Genomic DNA, 23,553 nt, shown 5'->3' with positions numbered 1-23,553 from the left:
TTTATGAGCCTCTGAGTTCAATTGGCAATGCCTGTATAAATATTCTATGTCTAGGTTCATGGGCTTAAGCATGTGCAACTTAAAGAGGCTTACTGACAAAACCTCCCTTTCAGGAGGGTAGTGGTGGCACATGCCTTTAATCCTAGCACGTGGGAGGCAAAGCCAGGCAGATTTCTGAGTTCGAGGCCAGCCTGGTCTACACAGTGAGTTCCAGGACAGCCAGGGCTACACAGAGAAACCCTGTCTTAAAAAACAAAACAAAACAAAATAAAACAAAACAGACAAACAAATAAAAAAAAAACCCTCCCTTTCCTTCTCCCACTGATCATCAAATCCCATCAACTGCCAGGAGTACTTCAGGTAGTAGGAGAGCCTTCTAAGCCAGCACCTACTCATGTTAGAAAGTCTCTGGGACTTTTTTTTTAGGTGACAGTGATTAAAACATTTGGAACTCAGGATGTAATGTGTATCCTAGTAAGTATTATCTTGATAGGATTTGATAGTATTCTGGGAATAGGTGAAATAAACATGATTACTAAAACAACACAAATTCTTCCAAACAGAAGTCCTATCTACTTTGATGCTAGAATTGTCTCTTGTTTCACAGAAAGCCTTCTTGAGATCTCTGAAACACTCCAAATAAGATTTCACAATGGCAGACTGAAGGGCAAGTTTAAAAGAATACAGAATGGCAAAGTTTAAGGGAAAGAAGCCCAATCAGTATGGAATTTAAAATGCATTTATTTCTGATGTTTATAAAATATGAATAAGAGTAGACACTTTAGCCTCTAAAAGAGCTGATGCCATAGGAATGCAAGCTCCTATGTAAACAAACTCACAGGTTACACTGAGGTGGTTCTGTTATTGCTATAGGGTCTTTGAGAGATATATTAATTGTTACAATAGTCCCTTCAACCTTAAGAGAAAAAAAGATACCAGAATTCCAGGCATTTGCAGAATATTAGTCTAGTATTAATGATGTAGCTAAAGAGCAGTATTGACCTTTAGCTCTCCTCTTATATGCCATATTTAGAAGATGAAAAACAGAAAAACACCTATCTATTTTACTCTTCTACTGCATGAAGAGGCACATCTTCAGATGTAAAATTCAGTGACTGTACTAACAGGCTCAATATCATTACCTGTGCATTTCTTAGAAGAGAGGGATAGAAAGGAGAAATGTTGATAATTATCATAAGATTTTCTTTCTCATGAGCTGATAAAATATGACAAAGAAAGTAGTGGATGCTTACTTTGTATTAAGAACTTGCCCATATTGTCTCTTCCATAAGAAATTATTTTGGGAATCACAACAATGACGTAACAAGAACTTATGAAATATGTCCTTTCATTTAAGATTTGTAGACTTTCCCCATAAGTATTCAATGCCTGTAATTTTCTAAAGACTACTTATTTAAGACTTAATCAGCACAAAACTGTTTTCTCAGTTTTCTAGAAATAGAGAAACATTCAAACTGTAGTAAGGACAGACATATCCTGACATATTTTACCATAGTTTCTACAGCTTAGCCATCCTGCCTTGGGATTGATGTGGATTGATTGTGTACACTACAATGGTGCACTTCCCCCATGTCTACATTATTGTCTCTGCCCACAAAAACAATAAATACAGATTTAAGGCATCATCATTATGACTTCTTTTAAACTAATCTGTATTTTAAAAGTCCTTCGCCTCAAATATTGAAAAATACTAAGATCTGGTAATCTGGTATGTAGGTTCTGATGGGAATACAATTAATCCCCTATAACATGCAGCAGGTGTGACCAGCCTTTCAACATTTAGGCATGACCCAAAATCCTTTGCAGCTCATGCTCAAGAAATACCCAACAGAGGGGAAAATAACTCTTTTACATTAACTTAAATGAGAGTCTTTATTCCATCCAGTTCATCCAGATTATAGTTTTCTGTCCCTCTTTTTGCCCAGTTCTTCCTTATCCCCCACCCCGCCCTCTGCAATGCACCTCCTTCAGTGAGTATGTAGGCTGTGCAGTACCTAATTTTCTGGCCTGTTCAGCTGGGGTATTGACAACCAATACATGTTGTTATTGGAGGTTTAGTTACTGAAATAGTAGAGCGAAAGGAGGTTGACAGAGGTCTTTGCGATCCAGTTAGGATGGAGTCAGAGAGGAAGTAGAGACCACTCCAAAGCTGTGTACGATGGGAGGTACGTAATTTCAGGAACAGTAGGGAAAGTGTGGGTCTGCTGTCAGTCTAGTTGCATCCAGGCGGACATGCCCTTTGACTAACAGAGGTTGTCTGCTGGAATTGGGTTCTGGGACAAATCAACAAGTGGGTGGGTGGAGTTTAGGAAGAAATGGTTTGTTCGATCCAGGGAAGATGAACTGGGGTGTGGATGAGTGCAATATTATAAGAAAAAATCTACAGCTAGAGTTCTGTTCTATTCTAGTACTAATGATGAATGGGGAATAGTATGTAGGGAAATATAGAGAGGAGAAAAGTCAGTCAGCCTGCCTGGCTTTCTGTCAGGCATAGCCTGTTGTTGGCTTGGCAGGGGTGTCTTCAGGAGCTGGATAACATGATACAGTGCCTACCTAGTAGAGGGAAGAAGATTAGGAGGAGATGGTCTACTCAGCCAGGAGGGAATAAAGGACCTGAAATAGAGGGTTTGAAATGCAAAGAGAAAACACGAAGCCAAGTTGCATCACAGGAGAAACTGAAAACAAGTCTCTAGATTACACTACAAAGAAAGTTCAGGGGCCAAAGTCCCCAGGTTCAGAAGATCTTCAGGCGGCTAGCTGGCATACTCAGGTGGTGGGCGTGGTCAGGCGGCTTCTTCAAAGACAAACCGTCAACAGAGAGCATCTGTCTTAGCTCCCAGGTGTTAGCCCCCAAACACAGGCTGCCAGGAGTCAGACAACTGAAGTGAAGAGGGGATGTAACAATAAGGAAAGGTGGCAGTGCCCTGTTGCAGCTGTAGGGAGAAGACTGGAGACTGGGTCTGGGGTAACAGGAGGTAAAGGTCTGAAGTCAGCCTCCTTGGCTTTGCTTGTTTCTTTGCTGTTTGTTGTAGTTTGTTTTGGCAGGCATGGGTGGTGATCAGGCAGGGAGTCTCTGTAGACTGGGATGTATGGCTGACTGGTTTGGCCCCTGTTTAAAGTGCTTTTTTATTTGAGTCACATCTGTATGTATTTTGAGTGTGTATGGCATGAGATCCACAGTTTGAACACTAAGGGTTCGTCAATTTTGTGCTTCACATTATGTTTGGATTGACTTGGAAGAAATTCCATCAGAAATCCATGGAACAATTTTAAAAGACTTATTAGTGCTAGGAATTTTAAAGGAGACATCCCTTTCTTTGGCAGGATCTCTATATTCCTCTCTTAGATGAAGGGCAGGAGAGTAGAACGTAGTGGAAGTAAAATTCAACAGATTAGTTGTCCTTGAGACAGTGTCTTAGCCATGATGTTAACACATTCTTAATCTCTTCTTTCTGTTTTCTTTTTGGTGTTACCATATGTGGTATTAAAGCACATGTCTCATCAATTTGAATGAAAACCCTTAGTTGTTATGTGTTAACTATATATACTTGAAATTACAGAGTAGATTAAATGACAATAAGTATATTTTCGCTTTTTGATGATGTGTATGGGTGTTCTAAGAAAGAGGCTTGCTTGCAATGTCCTAATAACCATGTATTGAGTAGTGTTTTGTGCAAAGGGTTTTGCTGGAGTTCTGCATACATTACTTTGTCGTTCTAAAAGCATAATCTTATCTTCTAAGAAAACTGAATAATAGAGAGATATTTAGAAGCTTGCATGAATAATTAAGATTCAAGCAGATTGGGTGAGTGTCATATGCTGTGTTTCTTTCTCATTGCAAAAGAAGAGAAACATATTATTTCAGTTACGTTCATTTAGATAGCATGTTAATTATACAAAACATATCATAAAATGAATTAATGAAAACATCTGGACCTGATACCAGAGCATCTTCAATACTGGTTTTTAAGCAAGTGAATTCTCAGAATAGAAACGCATCTTTATGAAAACACCTCAGCATTTTCATTCTGAATCCTGAGGATGATAAACTTTGAAAGCTGCAAAAAAAAATTAAAACTCCTATATCAAAATAAATATGAAGGAAGGATCTTCATACAATATAATGAACATTTTTATATCTCTCACTGACCTTATTTATGTCCTTCCCCAACACGTTTGACTGTATGTTATTACCTTTATCTTAATTATTATCTTAATCTAAATAATGATATTCCCCAACATACTTGTAATTTTATTTCAAAAGTAACTTTTTTGCTTTGGCTCATAAGCTTGGCCCTGTTAGCACTCAGTCATTGCTGGTAAGATAATTTTGTTGGCTCTACCTGCTATAAAAACATTCTGGAAGGAGCAGGGTATTTGTTTTTAATTATGCACCCAGTACTTGAGCCCATGAAGCTCCAATGAATTGACCTCTGAGTCACAAATACCAGCCGTGGTTAAATTCAATGGGTCACAAAGACAAGACCAATATGATGGTGAGATATGAATTTGTAGGTATAGTAATATAGACATGATGGAAGGAGAGGCTGAAGCCCAGCCGTGATAAGTGTGCACTCTGCATGCCTATAAAGTTTTTCAGAACAAAGTTTAGCAGAAAAATTTTAATATTAAAAACATTTAAAGACATATCCTGTTAAATGATAGCATAAACAATTATTTAAATAACAAGCTGATCCTGAAGAACTGATTCTCTTAATATTATGTATCTCAATAAACTTCTCAGATTCTATGTGTAAACACAGGACCTAACACATTTTATTAGAAGCAGAAATGATGCAAAGGATGTCTAAATAGATGCCCCAAGCTTTCCTGTTTCCTACTATTTTTTCTTTCATTGTAAACTCACATGCAATGATCCAGGACAAAATAGTCTTGAATCAACCATCTTGTCATGTACAGAAGAGACCAACATAATGACACTGAGGATTATTTAGTTTTATGTTTTGATCCTACATCAAATTATTTTGCACTCCTGGCAAATGCAGTGCAGATCTGCTCACTTTCTGCACAGTCGGTTGCATTATAATTCCTTCATGTGTATAATGAGGTGACTAACTCATGACGGCTGAGGCCTTTATTACTCTAACATCCAACCTTCAAGCTCCTTAGAATTCAAGTGTGTCATTCTTCATGTAACTGTTTAGTATAAATAACATGCATAGCAGAGTCAAGGTCAAGGCAGCTCACTAGACTACAGAATAAATGACTTCTACATTATGGCTTATGAGATATACCTTTTTATTTTATTTTATTTTTTTATTAGATATTTTCTTTATTTACATGTAAATTTCTCCATTCCCAGTTTCCCCTCCGAAAAACAAAGAATAAAACAAAAACAACAAAAACAAACCCCTGTTGCCTCCCCCCTCCCCATGCCTGCCACCCACCCTCTCCCACTTATTGGCCCTGGCATTCCCCTACACTAGGGCACAGAATCTTCACAGGGCCGAGGTCCTCTCCTCCTATTGATGATCTAATTTGCAATCCTCTACTATACACATGCTGCCAGAGAGGCTCTGACAGTACCTGACTAATACAGATATAGAGGCTCACAGCCATCCATTGAACTGAGTACAGGGTCCTCAATGAAGGAGTTAGAGAAAGGACCTATGGAGCTGAGGGGTTTGCAGCCCCTTAGGATGAACAACAATATGAACTTACTAGTACCCTCAGAGCTCCCAGGGTCTCAACCACCAACCAAGGACTGCACATGGATGGAGATATACTTTTTGTATTTGAGTTTTTGTTCATTTTTTTATGAGCATTATACTTCTCTTCCCTATTTTTCCTCATATTTTCCATATGTTAACTTTATTATCATTAATTTTATCATAAAATAATTATACTGCTATCAATTCATTCATAAAGTACTTATTATCTTTGGTTTTTAAACTTTTCCTGTAGCACAAATCCAATTGTTCTGAACCGCTGGCTTGGATAGATTCTCAGGCATGAAAAGTCTTCAGAGTCTTTAGTTGTAGTCAACATTAGATCTTTACTTTCAATTAGTGTTTCTAAACATGTGGTCATGCCGCCATTCCTGGTTGAAGCTGTGTGGTTAAAACAAAACAAAACAAAATAAATGCACAGGATTATTATAAAGAAATATTTACAGCTTGTGTGGCTGGGATTGGAAGAAATAAGAGTTTGAGGGGAGAGAGAACAGATTACATGGCTAATATTGTCAAAAACTATAATAGTAAAAAGAAGAGTTTTTTATTTAATTTTATGCAAATGATCAGAGATTATTTTACCATTTTGCTTGCTGCCAAGTACACCTTCTGTAGTCTTTTTCTATTAGGACAGACAAAACAAAAGTTCTAGGTTAGGGACAAAAGACAGAGCATGGCAGACAGCTGATGTTCGGGATGCTTCATGTGTGAGCTCCAGAGAAGTATCCAGATGGATGCTTTGCACAGTAGAATTCAAAGTTTAGCAAGTTGGAGGTGAGTGTCTGTTTCCTTTTGTTTTGCTTTGTTTTTCATGATGGTCTCCTTTTTGAAGTAATACTTTGTATTTAACTAAAAACAAATCATTTGTCTTTGGTACTTTGTTATTTCTCTGGACAACAACTTTATGTCTGTCTTTCAAAGCATGTTCAATAAAATCATTCTTGATAAGAGGAACAAAACAAATGCCTTGTTATGTCTCTGCCTGTGTAAGATGTTCCATGGTATAAGCCATGGAAGATAGGCTTCCCTTCACCCAGCGTGTTCTCTAATATTTGTGCCTTCCCCACTGTGTAGTTCTTGTTTTGTGTCACAGGGAGATATTTTAGTTCTTGGTTTTTGTTTATTGGGTTTTGTTTATTGTTTTTTGTTTTTGTCATTTGGGGATTTTTGTTTGATGTTTGTTTGTTTTTAGGTGAACTATTTAGCTTTCCTGTGCCTTTTTGAATGGCTTGGTTTCATGTATCTAAATTTAGCTGTCTCTGCAGACTCATTTTATAGTGTTCACCACGTGCCTGCTTCCAGGCTAGTTGTTACAGGGAATACTTCATTGTAAGATCTATACTTTTCTCATGAACAATCTGTTTTGCATGAACTGTGAAGATTTTTTTCTTTAGTCATCAGTAATTTTATTCAAGCAAGTCTTAGTTTGCATTGCTTTCTTTGATCTTGCTTGGACTTGCAAATTTCATTTTCAAGTACTGTTGAACAATTAGGTCTTCTCAGTGCTTAATTTTAATTTCCTCCTACAAATTTGTTAATTTTTTTATTCTATACACATAATGCTTGCCTTTAATTTACAGCTATGGATTGATAAATGTACATTTATGGAGAAGTACAAGTAGATGTTGAGTTTGTGCGTATATGACAGAGAAATAGAGAGAGACAGAGACAGAGAGATAGAACTATATTCTGAAACCCGTAAGCTAAATGCAGTTTGCTTTCTGATTTTGTAAGTAAAGCTGTATGTTTCATGGATACAGTGAATACTTGTTTTGCCCAGAAAGCTAACTTATCTTTTGACCCTTTTAAGAAGAATCTTCACTGAACCTTGAGATAGTTCTCATAGTTGAATCTGAACAGGGGAAACTTTCTCCTTTGATTCAGAATTTGGAGTGTTGGATAAGGTGGCATTTTTATGTTCCAAGACAATTATGCTTTGTACTCTTTTTCCACTTACAATACATTTTGTGTGTGTATGATTGGGTTTATGATTTGGGTTGAATTTTTATTCTTTACTAATATTATGTCGACCATTTCTTCTTCATTTTCTTCAGTTCTGCTTGAATAAACAGTACACTGTCCTAGAATGCATTCTGATGGTGCTTTCTGATGTCTCTCATTGGCTGGTAGGCCTCCGTAAATGACTTGAAATCTTGCTTGTAGGTATTTAGAAACATTGTCCTGTTTGTAAGAACCACTGTAATTGTGAGAAATCGGAAGAACAAATACACCGGGTCTGAAGCAGAAGCTCTGAATTTCAAGGCGCACTGTCATCCCTGCTAGGAAACTTGAAGAAAAATAGACACTCACCAACATCTATCTCTTATCTTAACCTCAATGTCACACAAATTCAATCAGCGTTTGTGTCTTTTTCCCTATGAATAACTATTATGAAAATCAATTTTGTGTTTCTCAGTTGTAAGTAATGTTGGCTTTCCCATCACAAGTTCGTTATCACCAGTCTCTGGTGCTATGTGTAGACTCTAATTTATTTTAATCTGTTCTGTCTCCATGTGATTTTGACCCAAAACAGAATGGAAAAAAATATGGAAAAAAAACTTATATTCTGAAAAGAGAACACAGTACAATAAATATGGTTGTCTTTAAGGCAACTTCCTGTGCTGTGCTATAAGGCACAATGTGCTTCTCATTTTGTAGCTGCTGATTTTATATCCTCATAAATTGTTGTATCAAAATATAAGGCTAGAATGCTGCATTTCATCCTTTATAGGAATTACATCAATTTTAACACCACATACCTAAAGCTAGGATGGGAAAGAAGGATCACATGTAATAGATCTATAGTGTTTACACTGTGGTTCAAAGCTGTATGATTTCCTTTATCACTGTCGACTATTTATCAAAAGCTGTCAAACATGTTCTCCTTTACTACTTATGCAGTCAGAAAATAATAAAAATAAGAAATACAATTTTAAAAGTAGATAAGTTATCAAAGCAAAACAACTTTGAATTTGATCTTTCTTCCATAACATAATGAATTTAAATTTCCAGAAGAGTTTAACAGGAACTTTTATTAATAATTATTGAGGAATTTTGAATCAACAAATATGTTCTCTTTCTCTCATTTTCCTTTTTTTTGGGTTGGGTTACAATCTTAGTGGCAAGTAATGTAGAGAAGTGCAGGCTGTATCTCATAATATAAAGTAGGGAGATGCCCTGCTTGGAAACTCTTATAGGTGCTCATTTACATTTTCACATTTGTAAAGATTCATTAGAATTTAGTAAATAATACTGAACATGAGGATAATTGGGCAGTTAGAATGATAAGTAGTATATATACTTGGGAAACTTTCCTGTGAAGTTGGTAATGTCTTAAGCATCAAATCCTTGAAAAGAAATTGACAGAATAATTTTATAGAGTTTTGGAAATGGATACATAGTGCTCTTTAAACTTTAACAAAAAGAACACATTTCCCAATGCAGATATCAATCTAAGAAAACTTTTTATCTATTATGGAAGGTCCCGTACTATTCCTAAATGGATTGAGAATGTTACAACAATGAATAAAATGGAAAGACAAGAGCATCATTTCAGAAAAAAATGAGAACAAAGTAAACGTAAAAAAATGTCATAATAACTCACAACTCTACCATGTATAAACCACAAAGCTAGATCTGAATGATAAAAACCAAAAGTGTATCACTTATAAAATTTACAATGTCCCATGAGGTACAAGCAAAATGATTGCTTAGGAGAAAATATGCTATACTTCAACTTGAATCAGAGAGCATTTTATCCTGAGGGTCCTTATGAAAAGTGAAGGACATTCAAATATAGATGATTTGGGTGTACCCAGAGCATCATTCTTTCCTCTTTAGTAATGAAAATATCATGGTTACAGAGACTTAAGTCTTTAAAGATGCAGACGGGTTATGTAATTTATCACTTTTTATATGAGGAAAGACATAATCACAAAAAATTGTCTTTTGTAAAAATATACATCAACAATAATAAAACACATTTATAAAATTTTAAAATTGATGGCATTAAAAGTCAAGAAAAAGGGTCACACATCATACCAAAATATTTCACAACCACATATATTTCTTTCTAAAAGCTGCAGTCTATATATATCAGCTTTTTGGCTGATACTCTTTTTTGGAGGGGATGGATTTTGATTGTTGTGGTGTAATACCATCACCAAAAGCAATCTACAGAAGAAAGGACTTATTGCACTCACACTACCATATAAAAGTTTAGCTTCAAACACACCAAGGGCAGGAACTCAAGCAGGGTAAGAACCTGTAGACAGGAGCTGATAGAGAAGTCACAGGTATAGAAGTCAGGACCACTATCCCTACCCACAATTGACTGGTCTTTCCTCCACCAATCACTAGTTAAGAAAATGGTGTACAACCATAATTTATGGAGGCATTTTCTCAATCAAATTTCCCTCACTTCAGACAATTCTAGCATGTGCCTAATTGACATAAAATCACCCAGGCCTTCAGATGCCTTTGCAAATTGACACAAAGATATCACCACATACTTATAATTCTTCCTTTCTTGCTCTTCCCCAAGACCACGCATCAATAACAAAATCACAATATAATCACTCAAAACTTTTAAAAATTCACACTCTAAAAATTAAAACACTTCGAACTTCAATGTCATTAAAATAGCCAGTTTATTTTAAAACTTGAAGACTGTTAAAAAGTAAAGCCTCTCAACTTAGGTCTCCTGTCAAAAACAAATAAATTAAAAACTTTCTGAGTTGACAAGACAAAAACAGAATACAATATGAAAAAAGCAAAGAAAAAAATGGCAACCATATAAATAACTCAAATTCCAATGCCTGGAAGTCACGGATGATCTTCTGGCCTTCTCTAAGGGGCTAATGTTACTTCTTTTGCCTGCTCTCTGCAGTACACAGAGCTTGTCTTCTTGGTTCCATTTGACTCCACTTTACTGCTATTCTTGGTGGTCATCCCATTGTTTGGACATCTTCCAAACTGCTGGAAATGCTGACTGCAACTCGGCTGAACTTTTGTTACAAGAAATTTCCTGGGCTTTTTATTCAAAGACTCTGTTGCCACCATATGCCTCACATGCCCTCTGTGATTTCTTCCTTCCTGTAAAACTAGTAAAGCCTGGTTCACTCTTAGACATTACAAAGTTCCAGTACCAAGGTAAAGTATAACATTGACCCCTTCTAGAACACAGCATTTGTGGGCTGACATCAGAAATACTTCCCAAGTGACTTCAAGTCAATGATGTGATCTCTATTTAATCACAGTTGATTTTTCAGCCCTGGCTGAAAAGACAACAAAATTTCTTCAAACAAAAATTCTGGGTTTTCTCTCCAGTGAGTTTTCTATGGAGGGACCAGCCAGGAGGCACAGGCCTCACAAGTGGCAGGGAAGCCTAGTCAGGATCCTTTCTACCTCAGACTACACCTAGGAGGGTCAACAGATACACAGCCCTCTCTGCAACTTTCCCACAAGTAGAGAGCCTGTCTCTGGTGTGTGCTCTGACCCTAGGACTCAGGGGGGATAACTGATCCACAAACATCTGCACCCAGGTTTTACCAGAGGACAGCTGATCTTCCAGAAGTACTGACACAGGCTTACAGACCCACAGGAAGAACAAGCTCTAGCCAGAGACAACAAGAACAGCTAACACCAGAGATCTACAGATGGCAGAAGGCAAATGCAAGAATCTGACCAACATATGATGACTTCATCAGAACCTACTATTCCCACCACAGCAAGTCCTGGATATCCCAAAACACCAGAAAAGCAAGATTTGGATCTAAAATCATATCTCACAATGTTGATAGAAGAATTTAAGAAAGATATGAATAACTCCCTAAAAGAAGTACAGAAGAACACAGGTAAACAGGTGTAAGCCCTTAAAGAGGAAACACAAAAATCCCTTAAAGAGTTATAGGAAAGTACAAACAAACAGGTGAAGTAATTGAAGAAAACCATCCAGGACCTAAAAATGGAAGTAGAAACAGTTAAGAAATAGCAAAGAGAGACAACTCTGGAGATAGAAACCTTAGGAAAGAAGTCAGGAACCATAGATACAAGCATCACCAACAGAATACAAGAGATAAAAGAGAGAATCTCAGGTGCAGAAGACACCATAGAAAAAAATTGACACAACAGGCAAAGAAAACAAAAAATGCAAAAAGTTCCTAACCCAAAACATCCAGGAAATCCAGGACATAATGAGAAGAACAAACCTAAGGAAAATAGGTATAGAAGAGAGTGGATACCTCCAACTTAAAGGACCAGTGAATATCTTCAACAAAATTATAGAAGAAAACTTCCAAAACCTAAAGAAAGCGATGCCCATGAACATACAAGAAGCCTATAGAACTCCAAATTGAATGGACCAGAAAAGAAATTCCTCCTGCCACATTATAGTAAAAACACCAAATGCACAAAACAAAGAAAGAATATTAAAAGCAGTGAGGGAAAAAGGCCAAGTAACATATAAAGGCAAACCTATCAGAATTACACCAGATTTCTTGCCAGAGACTATGAAAGCCAGAAGATCCTGGGCAGATGTCATATAGACCCTAAGAGAACACAAATGCCAGCCCAGACAACTATACCCAGCAAAACTCTCAATTACTGTAGATGGAGAAACCAAAGTATTCCATCACAAAACCAAATTTACACAATATATTTCTACAAATACATCCCTTCAAAAGGTAAGAAATGGAAAACTCCAACACATGGAATGGAACTACATACCTGAAAAGGCAAAAAAGTAATTTTCCAACAAAACTAAAAGAAGATGGCTACATGCACGAAATTCCAATTCTTACAACATAAATAACATGAAGCAACAATGACTTTTCCTTAATATCTTTTAATATCAATGGACACAATTCTCCAATAAAAAGACATAGACTATCAGACTGGCATAAAGAGGGCCCAACATTTTGTAGCATACAGGAAACCCACCTCAGTGACAAAGACAGATACTACCTCAGAATATAAGGCTGGAAAACAATTTTGCAAGTCAATGGTCCCAAGAAAAAAAGCTGGAGTAGCCATTCTAATATCGAATAAAATCAACTTTTACCCTAAAGAGATCAAAAAGATAAAAGTTATGATCTACCAAGATGAACACTCAATTATGAACCTCTATGCTCCAAATACAAGGGCATTTACATTCATAAAAGGAACTTTACTAAAGCTAAAAGCACAAATTGCACCGCACACAATAATAGTGGGAGATTTCAATACCCCACTCTCTGCAATGGACACATCATGGTAACAAAAACTAAACAAAGACACAGTGAGACTAACAAGTTATGAAACAGATGGATTTAACAGATATCTATAGAACTTTTTATCCTAAAACAAAAGGATAAACCTTCTTCTTAGCAAATCATGGTACCTTCTCCAAAATTGACCATATAATTAGTCACAAATCAGGCCTCAACAGAAACAAGAATATTGAAATAATTCCTTGCATCCTATTAGATCACCATGGATTAAGGCTGTTCCTCAATAACAACATAAACAATATAAAGCCCACATACATGTGAAAGCTTAACAACACTATACTCAATGATAATTTGGTCCAGGAAGAAATAAAGAAATGAAAGATTTTCTAGAGTTTAATGAAAATGAAGCCACAACATATGCAAACTTATAGGACACAAAGGAAGCAGTCCTATGAGGAAAACTAATAGCTTTAAGTGCTTCCAAAAAGAAACTGGAGAGAGCATACACCAGCAATTTGACAGCACATCTGAAAGCTCTAGAACAAAAAGAAGCAAATTCACCCAAGAGGAGTTGAAGGCAGGAAATAATCAAACTTAGGGCTGAAATCAACCAAATGGAAACAAAAAGAACTACACAAAGAATCAACCAAAACAGGAGCTGGTTCTTTGAGAAAATGGACTGTTGCATCCACCTTGACCAGCAAGAAAGATGCAACCCAAGCTCTTCCTTTTAGCAGTTTATTCAGGAACTTTATAACAGTCTTCTCCCTCCTGCTTCTCCTGCCTGCTTCTCCTGCCTGCTTCTCCTGCCTTCCTCTTCTGTTCTGAAGATCCATTACTTAAGCCCTGCCTTCCTGCCATCTAAGCCACGCCTTCCGGCCCACCCTCGGCTGTTGAGTGCTCCCAAGCTCAGCCAATCCCAATGGGCCACGTGACAAAAGCGGATAGGTCACCAGACGCGGAAACAACCAATGGCAGTAAGCTTAGCCAAATGAGGGCTTGTTTATGAGACCACTCGCTCTCGGGGTGCAGCTGAAAACGGCTCTCCACAATGGACAAAATAGATAAACCCTTAGCCAGACTAACTAGAGGGCACAGAGACATTATCCTAATTAAAAAGATCAGAAAAGAAAAGGGAGACATAACAACAGACACTGAGGAAATCCAAAAAATCATGAGATCCTACTACAGGCTGAGAAAGAAATTAAACAACACCCTTTACAATAGTTACAAATAATATAAAATACCTTGATGTGACTCTAACTAAGCAAGTAAAAGTTCTGTTTGACAAGAACTTCAAGTCTCTGAAGAAGGAAATTGAAGATCTCAGAAGATGGAAAGATCTTCCAGGCTTGTGGATTGGCAGGATTAATACAGTAAAAATGGCCATCTTACCAAAAGCATTCTACAGATTTAATGCAATCCCCATCAAAATTCCAACTCAATTCTTCACAGACTTAGAAAGAGCAATTTCCAAATTCATCTGGAATAACAAAAAACTCAAGATAGCTAAAACTATTCTCAACAATAAAGGAACCTCTGGTGGAATTGCCATCCAGGACCTTAAGCTGTACTACAGAGCAATTGTTATAAAAACTGCATGATACTGGTAGAGTGGCAGGCAGGTAGATCAAAGGAATAAAATTGAAGACCCAGAAACGAACCCACATACCTATGGTCACTTGATCTTTGACAAAGGAACTAAAATCATCCAGTGGAAAAAAAGACAGCCTTTTCAACAAATAGTTCTGGCTCAACTAGTGGTTAGCATGTAGAAGAATGCAAATTGATTCATTCCTATCTCCTTGTACACAGCTCAAGTCCAAGTGGATCAAGGACCTCCACATCAAACCAGAATCACTGAAACTAATAGAAAAGAAAGTGGGGAAGAGCCTGGAGCACATGGGCACAGGGGAAAATTTCCTAAACAGAACACCGATAGCTTATGCTCTAAAATCAAGAATTGACAAATGAGACCTCATAAAGTTGCAAAATTTCTGTAAGGCAAAAGACACTGTCAATAGAACAAAATGACAACCAATAAATTGGGAAAAGATCTTTACCAATCCTATATCTGATAGAGGGCTAATATCCAATATATACAAAGAACTCAAGAACTTAGACTCTAGAGAACCAAATAACCCTATTAAAAAATGGGGTACAGAGCTAAACAAAGAATTCTCAACTGACTAATACCGAATGGCTGAGAAGCACCTAAGAAAATGCTCAGCATCCTTAGTCATCAGGGATATGCAAATCAAAACAACCCTGAGATTCAACCTCACACCAGTCAGAAGGGCTAGGATAAAAAAAACCCAGGTTTAACATTTAACATTTTCGTCAACTGATGTACCACTTTCTCCTATTGTATCTTTAATGCTAAGATTCTCTCTTTGACCTCCTGTATTCTGGATTTCTTTTAGGGAACTATCCATTTCCTCAGCTGTTCTCCTACAGGGTTGCCCTCCTCCTCATCTTCTTTCTGCCTTTCCCTAATTCAACCGCAGGGGTCAGCAGCTTCTATCCATTGGTTGGGTGCAAATATCTGCATCTGACTCTTTCTGCTGCTTATTGGGTCTTCTGGAGTGCATTCATGCTAGGTCCCTTTTTGTGAGCATTCTACAGCCTAATAGTGTCAAGCCTTGAGACTTCCTCTTGACTTTGTGCCTGTTGCTGGACCTTCTTTTCCTCAGGCACATCTCCTTTTCCATCATATGATTGGATTTAAGGTCATTTTCTTGAGCTTCATTTGTGTTAAAATATCCAGGATTTGCTCTAGTAGACTAGCTGCATTCTGAAGAATTTATATTGCTCTGGATTTTGTTGATTGTGTTCTTCCGAGGGTCTTTAGCCATCTCAATGTCTTTGTTCCCTGGATGTTCTGTTGAAGTAGGTATTAGGAGGAGTCTCAACCTCAATGGTTCTGGTATGGAAGGACTCTGATGGGTATCCTTGTGCTGTATTGCTTTGGATCATCAGGTCTGTAGGGTTCAGGATCTTCATGTCGGATGAAAGTGGGTGGAGAGGCAGTTGGAGAATGGAGGACCGCCATTTTCTGAGTCTGAGAGCAGACTACTCAGGCCAGCTTGGGGTACTGCAGAGGACTCAGCGCACAAGGAATTTGGGTGAAGAAGTCTGGCCTCAACACTAAGTGCCGGCAGGTTCTTGTTATTTTCTCCCAGCAAGTTGCAACATCTTGCTCACACCCCCATGATCATTCATCTAGATAGCACCTAGGACCCAGTAGGTAAAGTATGACTCTTAAGGCCTTAATATCCAACCAGATTTATATAATAATAAGATCACAATTTACAAGATGCCAATTCAATAATTTCATAACCAAATAATAAAGACAATATTATAATCCAAATAATCTATTTTGTAAAATCCTTTGTTTGGTTATATAACCATGGGAATCTTCATCATCCTCTGACTCCATGGTGAAGAACTTCTCCTCTTCCCTCTCTGACCTTTCTCCTCCTCCAACTCTAGCTCCACCTCTCTATTCCTGTCCAAACACAGGCCTGTCACTGCTGTATTGTGATTGGACAGAGAAAATGCTGCAGCAAGGAAGGGATTCTATTCTGTATGTTTCAGGATCATCAGGTGTGATACATTAGACAGATACACATAGGGAGAATGGAGGTCTGCTGGGGATAGGGGATTGCTCAGGGCAGCTGGCTGGGAGCTCAGGAACTGCTCAGCAGCTTCATATTTATTAGGATATAAATATATATGTGTATATATATTAGGTAAATATATATCAATATATATTGATAAATAGTTATCTATATTATATAGTTAATCTATAGCAACACATTGGAAATGTAGGGTTTTTTTCGTTTCAGCCTCAATATATTTTTTCTTATGTAATATATTCTGAATGTGGCTTTCCCTCCCTCTACTTCTTCCAGTTTATCCCCAGCTCCCATCCCACACAGACCCATTCGCTCTGTCTTTCATTAGAAAACAAGTCAAATTTTAAGAGATACTAACAAAAAATAATATAATAGTCAAATGAAAACTAACATATTGGATTTGGGCAAGACAAACCACTACCATCACAACCAACAACAAAACACATCAAAAAGCATAAGAAAGAGAGACCAAATCATTCACAAATATAGTATTCCCACAGAAACAACAAAAACCAAAAGAACAAACCAAGCCAAAAATACATACATTGAGAACCTGATAGAGATTGCTGCAGCCCTTGCATTCCTGGCATGTAGCCTTACTTCTGCTAGTTTATATGTTCATATGTGCTTAAACCACATTGATTTAGAGAGCTTGGTGTTCTCTGTGTCCTCTGTTCCTCTGGTTCTTCTACTTTTTCTACCTTGTTTTCAATGTGATTTCCTGAGCCTTAAGGGGAAGTATTTGATCAAGACATACCATATAGGATTAAGTGTCCTAAAGTCTCTTACTCTGAATTCAACTGTCTTTGGTATCTGTATTTGCTCCTATAAGTCTCTGTTGGAAGCTTCACTGATGCAAAGCTCAACAAGGTACTGCTTTATGAGTACAGCAGAATGGCAACAAAAAGCATAGTCTATTTTCCTTTCATAAACATATAGACCTGTACTTTCTAGTCCCTTATACTATATCTATCCTCTGTAGTTCTACAGATTGTAGCTCTGCAATCTTTTAGCTAACAGCTAATTATCCACATATAAGAGAATACATTCTATATGTGTTTCTATATCTGGTGTAATTCACTCAAGATGATTTTTATTTTTTTTAGTTATATCAATTTACCTTGAGATTTAATTTTCTCTGTTTTTTTTTCTTTTTGTTGTTGTTGTTGTTCTGTGTGAAGACTGAGTAATTTTCTACCATATTAACATACCATACTTTCTTAACGTATTTATTTTTTGAGGTATACCTAGCTTGATTACAACTTCTGGCTATTTTTAATAGAGCAGCAATGAACATGGCTGAGAATGTGTCCTTGTGATAAGATGGAGTGCCCAAGAATAGTATAGCTGGAACTTATGGTACATTTCCTCTGGGAAAGCACACTGATTTCCATAACAATATCTAAAAATGTCTGCACTCCTACCAGCAATGGCCAAGTGATCACTTTGCTCCACGTCCTCACTAGCATGGCTGCCACTTGTCATCTTAGCCATTCTAACAGGTGTAATTCCAAGTACTCTTGATTCATGATTCCCTAATATCTAAGGATATTGAACATTTATTTCTTTAAGTGAATCTCAGCCTTCAATTTCCTCTATGGAGAATTCTGTTTTGATATGTACCCTACTTGTTAATACGAGTATTTTTTTCTGAATACCTAGTTTCTTGCATTCTTCATATCTTTTGTATATTGGTCCTCTATTGCATTTACAATTTATGAAAACATTTTTTCACTTACTTTGTTCAAATAACAATGTTCTTTGCTTTTAAGTTTCATGTGTTTCCATTTATTAATTGTTGATCTTAGTGCTTGTTCAGAAAATATTTTCCTGTGCCAGTTCATTTAAGGCAATTTCCACTTTCTCTTCTATTAGATTTGTAGCACTTATCTGGTTTAATGTTGAGGTCTTTCACTCATTATCCAGGGTTATGTGTATATTTGCATTTTCTACATGCAGGTGTCCACTTTGCCTAGCACCATTTCTTGAAGATACCGTCTTTTTTTCCCACTGTGTATTTTTGTATATCTGCCTTCCTTATTGATAGTCATGTGCCCATAAGCATGTAGACTTATATCTGTGTCTTCAACTTGTCACTTTCTCAGTGGTCAACTTACATGATTTTTGTTGACAGTACCATGCTGTTTTATTCTGCAATATAAATTTAAATGGGAGATAGTGATCAATTCCAAAAGTATTTTTTTGTTTGGTTGGTTTTTTACCATTTTAACTATATTGTTTTTGTTTGTTTTTTCCATATATGTTTCCAGGAGAAGTTGAACATTGTACTTTAAAGATCTGTGAAGAATCATATAGAAGAATTTGCTGGGAATCTCATTGAAGCTGTAGATTTCTTTCATGTGATTTCTACAGCTACAATCAAATGCCATGACCAAAAATGAAATTGATGAATAATATGTTTATTTGGTTTATAGTTTGTTTTCATTGTTCATCATCAAGGAAAGTTGGCACAGGAAATCAAACAAGGAAAAACTTGAAGGCAAGAGCTGATGCACAGTCCATAGCATGGTGCTAGGTTCTTCATGGCCTGCTCATCAGGGTTTCTTATAGCAGCCTGTCTACCACTCAAGGAATATACCACAAACAATGGAATGGGCTATCCCCTCCACCATCAACCACTAATTAATAAAATGCTTTATGGTCTTCCTTACAGTCTTGTCTTATGGGGGTATTTTCTTAAATATGATTCTCTCTCAGATGACTTTACCTCATGGTAGTTGACATACAACTATTCAGCACAGAAGGAAGATAATTATTACTATATTAGTCCTATTAATTCATGAGCATTTGAGATCTTTCAATTACTTGATATCCTCATTTATTTCTTTCTTCATTATCTTGAATTTTTAGTCATACAATCTTTCTGTCTTGTTAGAGTAACCACAAGAGTCATTTTATATTATATGAGGTTATTGTAAAATATGTTTCCCTGAATTTCTTCTTAGTCCATTTGTGGTTTGTGTATAAAAGAGTTACTGATTTGTGTGTGGAGTATGTATGTGTATGTGTGTGTATGTATGTTTTCATGTATGTGTATATATGTGAAAGAGAGAAAGAAAGACAGAGAAAGAGACAGAGAGAGTTAATTTTGTATCCAGCTATTTTGTTAAAGGTGTTTATCATCTATAGGAGTTTCTTGTTGGTCTAGGGTCACTTATGTATACTATGGTGTCACGAACAAATAAAGATATTTTGACTTCTAACTTTTTAATCTGTATACACTTGATCTCCTTCAGGTGTTTTAGTGCTCTAGTTAGTTCTTATTTGAGTTTTTAAGATGATAACTATATAATGTTTTCTTTCTGTTTCTTTCCTTCAAATTTTCCATATACTTCGTCTAGGCCTAAAGGCAGGACAAATGGCGGACGGAAGTGTTCATTAAAATATCAAAGTGGACACTGGTCTCCAGGTTCGAGCATCCCTTGGTCCCTATGTGGCTGGCATACCCGGCCCCCTACCATAACCTTCTCTAGCCCATTACCTTGGTTGCTGTTCTGTCAGTATGCAAGCAAGCTGTTTTAATTACCTGGTCTTTTTCTTTAGATTGCTCTTCACTCTCTCAGGCAGTCTCTTGTCCCAGGCTAAGATTCTTGGTGAGCTGCTTCTCTCATGCCTTCCCTCCTCTCCTCGAATGGGTCAGCTGATTCTAGTCATGTTCACTCAGGATTCTCCTATATGTCCCTTTTTTTCTGATAACGCTTCCCCCTTTATCTGTAGAAAAAAAAAAAGTTCTTTTCCAGCATAACCTAGGGACAGTCACGCCTTTCATTTTTTTATTTCTTTTTTTATTCACCTCTCTTTCAAATTTATTGCCTCTTCTTTAATTAATTGCTGTTATACACAAACACACACCCAGTGATTTTTCTTTTATAATTTCTATTTCTTTTTTTTTCTTACTGTGGGTTTAAATCTGTGTTATATGCATGTTACATATGCCCATGTATATGAGTGTGAGTAAGCTTAATCTCCAAGGTATCTGCAAGGTTAAATGTCAATTAGTGGGAGTTGGCTCTCATTTTGTACATTGTTTGATGCAAGATATCTCTTACTGCATTGGTGATTCTATTTCTGTTTCAGGCTTGCTGCCTTGGGGACATTTTACCTGATATCCAGGAATCAAAATGAGGTCAGACCTGTAAAACAATCACATTTACTCACTATGCTATCTCCCTGTTACATCTTTCAATGTCCTTAACCAAGACAGTTTTATCTTAATTTTTAAAAACATATCTGCATGAATGTTTTACTTGGATGCACACATGTAGCACCACATATGTTTCTAGTGTCTATGGAGGCAAAAATATTTTGAAAATCCCTAAAACTATTTTTCCAGAGGGTTTTAATCTAACTTTTGTTTGCGAGAAACCAAACCGAGGTTCTCTGCAAGAGCAACAGTGCTTATAACTGCCAAGGTATCTCCCCTGTGTCTAAGTCAAAACTTTCATATGCCTTCTCATTATTACCTTGTTTATTTTCATATAACAGTCTTCTATGTATTAGTAGTGTCTATCTGAATGTGATTATTGTAGAGTAGTTCTAAATACCTCAGAATAATACATCTGTTATTAGCAAATTTCACCAGAATACATAGATATGAAGATACAAGCTCATCTTTATTCTTTATAAATGAATTCAGTGGCTCAGGCCAGAAATATTTGCCTAATAATTCAATTCAGTAAATCTAACTTGGAGAACCTAGTCTGACAGGCATTGTGCTAGTTGTTGTGGGTGCTTCTTGTGCCTGGAAGCCACTTCCAGTCTTTAAAATTAAATCTACATTATTAAAGTTGTAACGACCCTCACTTTATATCTTAATAGCACGCTGGGAGTTGACAGGTAGATAAACCTCATATGATTTCTTTTCTTCAAATATCATTCAGCATGCTCCTACTGGCACCTATGAGTTTCAGTGATTTTGCTTGACTCATACCAGTTGCTTAGTAACATGGAAAAGTACAGCTGCAGTTTCACTTCCTTCAAGCTGCTGCTCCTAAATATGAATAAATCCATAGACATTCTATTTTTATGTTCAGAAGTCACCACTTTCAAATCTCTATGTCAGATTCTCTGAAGCATATTGGTGAAGGCAATAAAATTACAAATCAAATAATGGTCTTCAGAAATATTTACATTCATTTTTTCCCCCAGATGCAATCATATTGTGTTAAAGATCTGAAATTCAATTAGAGTCATATAGTGAAATAATTGTAGTTTGGATTAGGAGGCCTTGTGCTTGATTTTATGCAAATTATTAATTTCTCAAGAAATGTATGTATTTTGTAGTCTATAACATGTAAATGCTCAAATATAGAGATTGCTCTTCCTTATGAGATGCTAAAAATCATTGTGCATATCAATAAATCCATACATATCATTACTTCTAAACATATTTTGTAAGTTTTTTCTATTATATTTTATGCTTTATCTCAACTCAGATTGCATGAACCAAAAATAAATATTAAAAAAGAAGACTTCAACTGCTAGCTAGGCTTTTTAGAGCTCCTTGTGCTCTATGGATAAGTTAAAATGTTCCCATAATGACAATGTGAAGTAATGACCCTTTCGCTATGCACTAGGTTGCCCCTCTCTCTTCATTGCCCACATTAAATATATCCCTCAGTTCATTTCCCTTTGTAGAATTGAAGTAAGCTAACATGTTAACTTCTCTTCTTTTGCTGTGATCTCCAAGTTCACGATGGCTTTACCTCTTTTGCTTCATGTAAAGATTTTTTTTTCCAAATAGGATGTGTATCCTTCTCTACTACAGATATGAGTACTAATTTTCCTTTTTCTCTAGGCTGTAACCTCCTGCAAAAAAAAAGTGTTTTCTGCATTTTACATTAGTATTTTCAGCACCTAGCAGAGTTCCTGGTACATTGAATTTATTGCATATTTCCCTTTAACTAGTAAAAGTCAAAATACTTTGGCAAATCTCATATATCCTTTAACCAGACAAAACATAATTTAAAAACTACTTCCTTAAAAACAAGCTATACTGCAGATGATCCTAAAAGTTCTATGGTCTCAGAAAAAACTGACAAATAAAGGTTTCACATGCATTTCTGGCATCCAGCTTCTCTCCAACAAAATTGTTAAGGACAAATAGGAAACAATTGTTGAAGATTCATCATGGTCTCTAGCTTTGTATTTAGCATGTATATGGAGTTGTGACTGAGAGGGGAGCTACCATACATTTCAATGAGGTTGTCATAGTAATAGTAATATTTGTGAAATATTTTTAGAATAAATATTTTTTTATCCTAAAATACACATACATATTGAAAATGTCCAACACTACAATCCTTTCAAGCAACAGCATATTATATGTGTATATATATAGTATGTATATAATATACATACTACATATACATATATATTTATATTTATATATATACTATAATATACTATATATGTATTATATATGTGTGTATAATACATATATATATATATATAGTATATATATATTACTTCTTTTGGTAATGTAATATTTCCAATATGCCAGTAAAATGAACATTCTAGAGTCCTTTGTAGGATCAGAGAGCCTTCTAGCAGATACTCCAGATAGTGTAAGCCCTGCCTAATTATGGGGTTCAGGACCAGGCATATCTGTGACCCCTGTTCCATAAATGAGGCTCCCTATGACCTCTGTGGTGTTTCCCCTATTTATATAATTGATTAATAGATTTGTACATGGGTTATCACCCACTTCTCCTTCCTAACCATATCATCAATGGAAAATATAGACTCCTTCCCTCATCTGGAAGAGAGACACAAGTGTAGCATGTAAATTTATCATAGTAAATGTAAAAATTGAAAGCTCTATACCCTACTTTGTGATAGTGCCTCTCCTTTTTGAAAAACTCTGAAAAAATAAATGGGCTAAACCTAAAGAGGCAGAGTAAGGGCCTATCACAGAACGAATGCTATAGGGAATGGGACGATAAAGGCCTTCTGCTCTCTGGACAGCAGTTA

The sequence above is a fragment of the Mastomys coucha genome, unplaced genomic scaffold, assembly GCF_008632895.1.
Source record: "Mastomys coucha isolate ucsf_1 unplaced genomic scaffold, UCSF_Mcou_1 pScaffold9, whole genome shotgun sequence".
NCBI lineage: Eukaryota > Metazoa > Chordata > Mammalia > Rodentia > Muridae > Mastomys > Mastomys coucha.
Note: the sequence above shows the minus strand (reverse complement) of the source record.